Source organism: Seriola lalandi, unplaced genomic scaffold (assembly GCF_002814215.2).
Source record: "Seriola lalandi dorsalis isolate HSWRI2012SDOR001 ecotype SW California unplaced genomic scaffold, Sedor1 jcf7180002054345, whole genome shotgun sequence".
Lineage (NCBI taxonomy): Eukaryota > Metazoa > Chordata > Actinopteri > Carangiformes > Carangidae > Seriola > Seriola lalandi.
This window is the reverse complement of record NW_019524898.1, coordinates 195645-205382: the sequence shown is the minus strand read 5'-3', so window position 1 is coordinate 205382 and position 9738 is coordinate 195645.

Here is a 9738-nt window from a genome sequence, read left to right as displayed (position 1 = left end):
TAGCAGTGGAGGCCGGGGAGCGGAGGAAATGGGAGGGGCTAATTGAGCATGAGTGAAGAGAGAGAAGAGCGGTGTTGTACGGCCAGTCGGTCACTCTGTAAATGCCTGGAGTTCTACAGAAGATAAACTGAAACTTAAGAATCGATGTCATCACACAAGTATCGATCAATACCCAATACCAACGTTAGTATCGATACTATCGATATTTAAATCGATCCGCCCACCCCTATAATGTAGTCTGAGTAAACGTGTTACTGCGCTACATTTTTAAAAGGGGAAGAGGAGGGGTAAAACATCTTATATGGGGATGATAATAATAATATATGATAAACGTATTAAACAACATATTTAGGCCGCCAGGGAGCCAGTATCAGTTCCCAGGTGAAAACAGCACCAAAAGCAATACATTCATTCCGGTCAGGCTCTTTGCAGCCTGTGCATACAGCTGATAATTATTAATGTACGCTCAGTTGACAATTTATTAGGAACATCTAGCTAAAACTGATATAGTCTAATACAAAAGCCCAGCAATAAATCGTCTTTCATGAAGATTATACTGTTTATACAGGTGTTTCTGTTATTTAGCCAATCTTTGTTGAAAATAATTAAAAAAAACTTGAAAGCCATAGCCAATTTGATAAACATGACCTACTCTGTCTCTTTCCAGTCTGCTGAGATCAAGAACTGCAGGGCGAGATGCTGTGATGCATTGTGGGGTTTTTAGTATGAACAAGGCCTTCCTTCAGCTTGCAGGTAGCACTCTTGCAAACACACATATTTACACCTGATATAAACAGATTGATTTACTCACTGGTGTTAAATATCTTTGGTTTGATCTGAAGTGAATGTAAACATTGATGTGTGTAGGGTAGATGGCAGTCACTGTACTAGAACTCTCCCCAAGAAGTATGGTGTGTAGTTACTGATCTCAACAGCATGGAGGTTATTAGTAAGAAGCATGTCAAATATTCACAGTTAACAGCTCTGAGATATAACTGAATATTTTTTGGTGCGTCCAACTGTGTTTAACATGGCCAAGGACCCACAGCAGTACATCACCTGTGAGATCATGATAATGCTGAAGAACTAGGAGTGACAATATATCACCAGATGGTGGGGTACAGAATTAAGTGCTTCTGGTTTAAAGCACCGTCCTCCAGCATTTAAGAAATGGAAGGTCTTTAGTTTGGTTTTAAAAGAACACATTGATGGGCGAGTCTAAGATCAGCAGGTAAACTATTTCAGGTGCACAGATGCTAAAAGCATCTCACTACACTTTGAAAATGCTCTAGGCACATGGAGATTTCCAACGTCTGATCTGCTGGGATTGTAAACTAACAGCATGTCTGAGATGTACTGTGAAGCCAGACCAGCAAGTGCTTTGTAGACCAAGAGGAGGATTGTTTAAATTGTATTCTGAAAACAACAGTTTCGGACTTATGCAGTTGTCATTTTTCCATCCGGTGCGCACATTGTTTAAATGTGTAAACAAAAACCTGGTCTTAAGTAAATGGCATAACATTTCTCTATTATTTTGAGGGCACATTGTCAGTATGCTCCTACATAGGTGGGGCCACAGCGTGTCTGTTTACCACAAGCAGAGTGTTCTGAAGATGAGCTTCAGATGTATGATGTTTAGTCTGGTGGAACATTAGGATGCAGCCACAGAAGGTCAGAGCATTCTTTGTTGGTGCAGATCATTTAAATAACATTTGTTTAAGCTTTATTAAAGTAATGGTAAAAAAAATAATTAAAGCATACTTTTTAAGGACTTCAGAGTGAATCTTTGTGTCTCCTGTTATTTCTTTTCCCCCAGATGCTCCAAGGATCCAGCTGATTACTGGCAGTTTGAAGGTGGATTTTTCTTCTTCTACCACGTTGCACCGTCACTTCTGGTAAAGATTCATGACCTTTGTGGTTTTGATTTGATTTGACTTATTAATACACTGTATAGTTGGGATTCTGACATAAAAGATAGTGTAATGTGGGGCGTCGTGTTGCGTAGTGGTCTAAGCAGGCGCCCCATGTGTAGAGGCTACAGTTCTCGCTGCAGTTGGCCCCGGTTCGAGTCTCGCATCGGACGGCCTTTACTGCATGTCATTCCCCCTCTCTCTGCCTCCCCATTTCCTGTCTCTCCACTATCCTGTCCAATAAAGGCACAAAAGCCCAAAAAAATATACTTAAAAAAAAAAAGATAGTGTAATGTTTGTCCACATATGTTGTCAGAACTATATGGAGAATATTGTGGAAAACAAGTTCAAACTGAATTGGAAGATACAAGCTAAAAAACAACAGACCACACCCCCTCAGCTCCACAGCCCCCCTCTTTCAGAGGTGAAATCATCACCTCCTCATTATAGTAACCTTAACAGGCAAGATAGACCAATGGAGAAATGCCAGTTTTAGTTTTTCAGATCAATGAAGAACTATTTGTGAATAATTGGTTGATATTGTAAATTTACATTTGAATATATTAAATAAAAGTGTTATAAAGTCAATAGTGGTGTGTTTTCTTATTTGTAATTAAGTTTCCAACCCCACTTTAGTTGACAGTTTAATTTGCAATTCTTCAGTATATTGTATTTTATGAGAAATGTCAGAAAATTGATCTGAATCTGAATCATTCAATATTGTATTTAGATTGTGCTTCTACAGGTTTTACCATTACATACTTAAAGATTCAGTGTTAACACAAATACTGCAAGTTGAAGTTTGAGATGATTTTAATCTGTTTTACACAGTATTTTTTACTTTGTCTTCCAAAACAAAAGGTTTACTTTACAATAATAAGCATGTGTTAATATTTCATTGATTGACACTTAATTTTATTATTAGGAAAAGGCTTCTCTGCAGAAATTTGAGTGGATTCACTTTATTAAAGGTGTTTGATCATCATAAATTAGGAAAAAATCTGTAAAATAACAGTTTTTCACTGTAGAAATATTAATGAAACTTTCCATAAATTTATTGTTTTTACACTTTATTTTAATTTTAGGGTTTTTGTTTGGCAGCCGCTGCTGCCAGTCATTTCCCTGTTTTTTTACGATTTTTTTTACAGTGACTGACCTAGTGTTAATCTCATTCTGATGACATCTGTCTAGTGGAAAATGTAAGTTTAAAGTTTTGAAAATATAAAACATTTTAATTCCAAATCTATATTCTTTCTCATAGGACAAATTAGGGGATTTTTCTTTTTTTTGCTGTAGTACAGTATATTCCTCCAGCACCACTTTCCCAAGACAAACAGTAGAGGTAGAAGAGCTAAAGCAAACAGACTGTGTTAAGCTGCCTTACAGTTTGCCAGATGGCCCTCTGCTTTGTGGCGTCAAGTCTAAACAGGAGAGGTGGTTTCACACCTGGTTTTATCCCTGTGCATTTAACTGGAATGTCAGATAGTTCAATGCCTCGTGGAGCCTCTCCCTTTTCTTTTTTCTCTCTCCAGCTTTCTGTTTTTCTTCTGAAAGTCTGCAGTTTAAGACCTTGTGCGTGCAGAGTTTAAATGTTTAGGGAAATACTCACCCTCTGGGTGCATTTTCTCTCTTTTTCTCACACCCAAATTTGTAATGTCTTTCCAATTGCTCCTTTCCCATAAAAATGCCAGCCCTGAGGTCCTTGAGTTTCTCCACCATCATTAGTATCTTTCTTATCTCACTGGATTGCCACAGATAAGACTGAGTGGAGACAAGATAAAGGAGTGTCAGTGAGGAACACCATGTAGACTGTCTGCTTCATTATAGATACGGACCCAGATAAAGTCCCTTCACTTCCTCATGTCACACATAGCGACTGTAATTCCTCCAAGGTAGGATTTAGTGTGTAAATTCTCCACACAAACACACAAGTCAGCATCAAGGTCATATGGAACATTCTAAGTCCATTAAATGGCAAAAAATCTCCCAAATTGAGGTTACCGGATGCAATATGTCAGTATGAGTTTCCTGCAAATCATTATATTTAAAACCAGCTGTGAGGTGTTTACTGACCATACTGCCAGCAGGGCAGCAGTGAATGATAGCAAGCCAGCTTCCATTACTATTGGTTGGTTAGGAGACCTCTCCATCCATCTGCTCCTGCTCCCGCCCAGCTCTTGCTCGTTTATGCAGAGTGGTCACAATTTACCGTTGGCCATTTTATCTAATGGATACCATTCATTCACTCCCAGGCTTGCTATTTGGCAGGCGCTCGCCAGAGTCCATTAGGAAATGAGTCTACTGCGAGTGCCCACAACCCACGCCACTGCAGATGAATAGCAACATCAAAACCTGTCTGACTCTGAGTGATTTAGTCGCCACTGTTGAGCTGATTATTCTGTACCTGTTGGATACCTCTGTTGCTTGATGTGTAATGAGACCATTTTGTTTGACTTATTAAATCACACCATGACAAAAAGATTACCGAGGAAGACAGTAGTAGAAACTAGAAAATTCCTGAAGAAATTCTGAATGTGCCTGCTCCTTGGTGAGTATCCATCGCACACGTTTCTCCACAGAGGACGTTACTTTGAGTTTCATTCAGGTTGTAGAAAATTATCCTAACTGTCCCTCAAAAAGATCTTTGAAACTGTGAGGACTGGCCAAAGTGACCTCACAATGATGGTTTGGAACCTAAATTTGTCCTCACAACCACAGCAAGACATGTCTACACACATGTACATGCACTAACAGAGGGTGATCTGCAATAAAGCTGCTGTGATTTCTCCTGCTAGAACAGAACAACATGGACAACAGTAAAATATGCCCTGAGTTAATCAGTCTAATTAGCCAATCCCAGTAAGTTGTGTGAAAGTTTGGGCAGCAACTGCACTTATACACTTATGTGTGTCTGTCGATGTGCGTGTGTGTATTGTTGTGTGCAGCAGTAGAGCTGTCTACCATAGAGCCTCCAACAAGCTTATGTTACCAGGTTGAGACACAGTTAATATCTATGAGGTGGAGATGGTGTTTGTGTGTCTGTCAATGTTTGTGTGTGTGTGTGTGTGTGTGTGTGTGTGTGTGTTTCTGTGTGTGTGTGTGTGTGTGTGTGTGTGTGTGTGTGTGTGTGTGGTGTAAGGAACTGCCCAAGCTTAACCCTCAAAAACCCCTTTGAAGTTGACTTGACCGGCCAATATGACCTCACAAAAAAAGAGTTAATGAGTCTAATTAGCCAATAACAATCAGCTTTGTTTATTTCTGTCCAGATACTGCACTAGTAGTGTGTGTGTATGTGTGGCTGTGTTAATGAGGAATAACACTCAGCTGTGTCTAGCTGGAAGACACAGAGCTGACACAGGGCTGAGTGAGATTTTGGCTTGGCGAGCCTCTCAAAAAACTGCTATTTCTGGAAAAACTGTGACTCAGATCAGAACCTTGAGTGGACCATGAGCGGCACAAGGCATTCGTGCACAGAATATGAACTTTGGTGTTTCTAGAGCCAAAAATGTGGACACAGGAGCGGGTTACAAAAAAGGGTCAGCTCTGCCTTTCTCCTGAAATCAGCTCCTGAATTTGTATTGCAGTCTATGGGAGAGTTGGAGGGTACTCCCATCACTTTGAGGCTCCCTGTTCAAAGTCTGTAAGTCTCTGTGCTTAGGGAGACACTTTCTGTGAAACAGGACACATTTGTCTGCCACTTAGGAAGAAATGATGTGCGAGGACTGAAATATGTGGCCATGAGGATGAGTTACACAGACAAGTTCTAGAGCTCTAGCTGGGATGTCGTCCACTCTAGCCTCTGCTCGTTAAGCGCAATACACACCCATTATAACCTAAAAAAAACTGTCAGAAAAAAGCATAAAACTAAAACTGATGAATCAGAAACTGTTGAAGATATCAAAAAGTTGAATACAAGTTTATTAGCTGAAAGTCTTGTGAACTGTTTACAGTTTGAAAGAAGTCTGTAGCTGAAAGTATGCTTAAGTAGTTAAAGTTCAAAGAGGCTTAAGATTTCAAGGATTTGAACATCGTCTGAATTCATTTGAATGGGAAAAAATGTCATAAAAACATTAATATTTAAAAAATTATTAAAAATATTAAAAAGTTAAATCCATCCGATAATCTCCAGAAAAACCTGAACGTTTTGATAGTTGAACATTTTTTTTTTTTTGGCACAAAGTAAGAGGTCGTAGAAAGGCTGAAGAAGAATAATAAAATAATAAAAGATTTGAATAACAATAGTGCCTCAGCATTCACACTAATAAGTATACAGGATAGCAATATATGCCTTCAATGCTATTGCATTGAAGGCATATAATTATGAGTAATGTGGAAACGCAGAGAGCATTTTAAGGCGGAGGCACCAGTGATCACTGTTGTGCTCCCTGATTAAGAACAGGAAGTACAGGAACTCTGTCGTGCTGGCCTTAGGTTTCCCCTGCCCTAATCCATGGATTAGCAGTAGTTTTTGATCAATATGTCTCACCAAGTGAAGGAAAGTTGATCAATACGTCTACTCTGCGGATGTGTGTGTCTGTGGCTGCCCTTCCTAGTCAGGGAGCTGAGCACTGTGCCAGAAGAAGAACTAAGCACTGTCACAAAAAAAGTGCAGCATCATCATGTCTCCCTCCTCTGCAGACTTTCATTCGACCCAAACTGGCTGTCCAGTTGCATTAGCTAATTGCACACTCTATTGTCTCTGTGCCACTTTGCACTTTTTCTTCTGACCAACTGTGCTGATTCAATGCAGCCACATGGTTTTAATCATTTAAATTCTTCGGCCAGTATTGAGTTTGGACCTAACTGTGTCCATCAACAGATTATCCAAGATTACTGATTAAGTCAGTACGACACATGATCACAAATCAGTGATTGGCTCCTCTTCTGTCAAACATCTAGCACTGTGCATGGACTGCTGTGGCTGCTATGGTTGGTGCTGTTGGTGTTATCATAGCACGACTATAGCAATCCCTAAAAAAAAAAGAAGATGAATCATGTTCTAGTTGGGCTTTGCATTGGATTCACATAGTGTTTGCAGAATGGGAGGAATGGGAATCCTCTTGTCATTCTGACTAGGCAGAATTCATGTTTCATATCAAGATGGCTACATCCATTGTTAGCCTTGGTCACACTATGCAGCACGAGCCGAATCTATTTTTAGTTCAGTCTAAAATTTTAGTCATACAATTAGTAAAAACTGCTGCAAACAAACTGTATATGTGGTTTCCGTTTGATTAGCTGAATTAATTGTAGATATAACTGCCACCGGTTCATTAACACTTAAAGCTGTGAGGAAGTCTCGAGGCTCAAATGAATGTTTTTTTTCCCACTTGGCTGCTCAATAGTGTGAATGAAATGACAGGAACTCAGAACGGAGGATGAGATCCGTTGGTCAAATCCTCAAAAATTAAAAAATAAATGTTCCAGTTTTTGTTGTGGGCCCAGATAGAAATGACATTAGCTTGTAAATTCAATGTTCCACTCAAACTAAATAAACAATAAGAAGATATGTGACCTTTATATATATATATATTATATATATAGGCTATGGTAGGATATTAAAATGGTATCCAACCTAAAATGATAGCCCTGACCCTCACCAATTTCTGCTTCCAAATTAGATGTAATGGAAGCACCATACTGACTGAACACTTTCACAGGGGAAGTATAGAGGATGAGAATCGCCCCTAGCATCTAGAACCAGATGTTACCTTATGAATCGTTGCCCAAGAATCTGTGACTCATACCAAATCCCTCCTTTTTGCTCAACATAAACCCCTGTGAACCTGTGGAGGACTGAAATTGTGGAAGAGAAAGAACATGGACGTCACGCGTAAAGTGCGTCACGGGGAGGGATGCAGATGGATGGATGGATGGTGATGAATAAAGTGTAGCAGTAAGTGCAGGAGTATAAGCTCACCTTTTCCACCTCCCCACTCTCCCCTCCTACAGTTCTAGATGGAATGACAGGCTCCATCATGGGGGAAATATTTCAAAAGCACGGCTGAGTGCAGAGACAAAGCAGAAAATAAACAGGAGCGACGGCAGAGAAATCAAAGCCGCGGACTGATGAAAGTGCACCCAACATCATGTCTGTCACTAAGCAGTGGAGGCCGGCTGCCTGTTAGGACAAGAGCCCTGGTGGCAGTGAGAGCGCATACATTTGTGGTGCTCGAGTGGTTTTATGTGTGTGTATAAGTCAAGTGACTGCAAGAGTGTTTCATCTCCCCAAAGCAGCCCTCACCCCTGTCTGTCTTTGTCTCTCTCACACACAAACTCTCCAGTGACAGCACACGTCTGGAAGAAAGTTAAGTGTTGCCGATTGATTGAGTCACTGTCTCATCAGTGCAATATGTCTGGCTTGGCCAGGCTTGAGACAGGGAGACCGGCTCTTGGGTGCAAATGAATCTGCTCCTTCTCCCTGTGTGTCCCTGAAGCCCCCCTAAGCCTGTCAGGATCTCTTCTTGCTTTTCTGCACTCCCTCCTTCCCACACACACACGCACAGAGTATTTCACCTTAGCACACACTACTTCACGCTGATTGGAGTATCAACTTGACTGGAGTTCATAATTAAATTTCGGTAACTTTGCATGTTAATTAACAAATTACACTTTTCATACATTCATGACATTTGCCATTATGTTCCCCGTTTTAGTGATCATAATGAGCTGATGCACCTACAATAATAAAAAGCTTTAAACTGTACACAAGACAACACTGAACAGTTATTCAAAAGCAAAAAGAAGAACTAAAATCCTTGGAGGGAGACTGATTGTTTCAGGGAAGAAGCTGCTGCCTTTAGTGATGCTTTGATGATGCAGTGCAAAAGGATTAATGCAATAAATTAAATACATATATTAAAAACTCAAATTTCAGTTCTTTATATTGTTGTGTGAGGTCTGGAGGAAAGTCAGCTGGTGCTAGGTCTGCTCACATCTGTGGTTGTGTTGGATGATGGGGGGGGCTGATAGATGGCCATGACGCAGCTCTTCCAAGCAGAGAAGCATAAGCCTCTAAGTGTCAACAACAACTGCAAGCAAGCCTTTTATCAAACCACTTTTCATTATAGCCCACATCTTAATCTATCTTAAAGTTAAACTACTCTCCCTCTTGCATGGGGCCTCCTGTGTCCTCCCAAGGGACTGCTCATGGTCCCCAGACCCTATGCTGAGAACCAGACAGGTATACGTGGGTCATTATCAGAATGAGTGAAATGTTTGTTTGCCGGAGGAAACATCTACCACATCATGACCTCGACTTAACGACGGCAGGAATGTAAAACAAGATGGTAATTATGCTTCATTTTGATGATCAAAATGCATTTGACATTTAACGTTCAATTTCCAACAACTGAAAAATAAGAGGGTACGGGTCTAATTGGTGTGTTGCACTGTGGTAAATGTCACTGTTCAGATACAGAGCTTCAGGAAATCAGATACTGTTGCACTCAGTAATGAAAGTGGATTATTTACCTGGGCAATGTCTCCCCCCTGAGGCTGAAATCTACACTGTGGAAAAAAGACAGCCACACACACTGTATACTGTATATATGTATGTTAGCCTATATTGCATATACTCCGTAATCATTGATTTCAGGTTGATTGATTCATGAAGAAGCAGGGCTAAATCAACCTGCTAGGGGGCCCTGGATTAAAATTAAGATGCTGGGCCCTGGTTAACCCCCCTGCTCCTACTCACTGTGGAACTGGTACAGCAGTCCTACGATGGATGATTAGACAGCCTCAGGGTTTGTGTTTGGTAATTTATCAATGAATATACAACATTTAAAGTCAAAACTTGAAGTTATTGAGGTGTTAAAGCCAGATG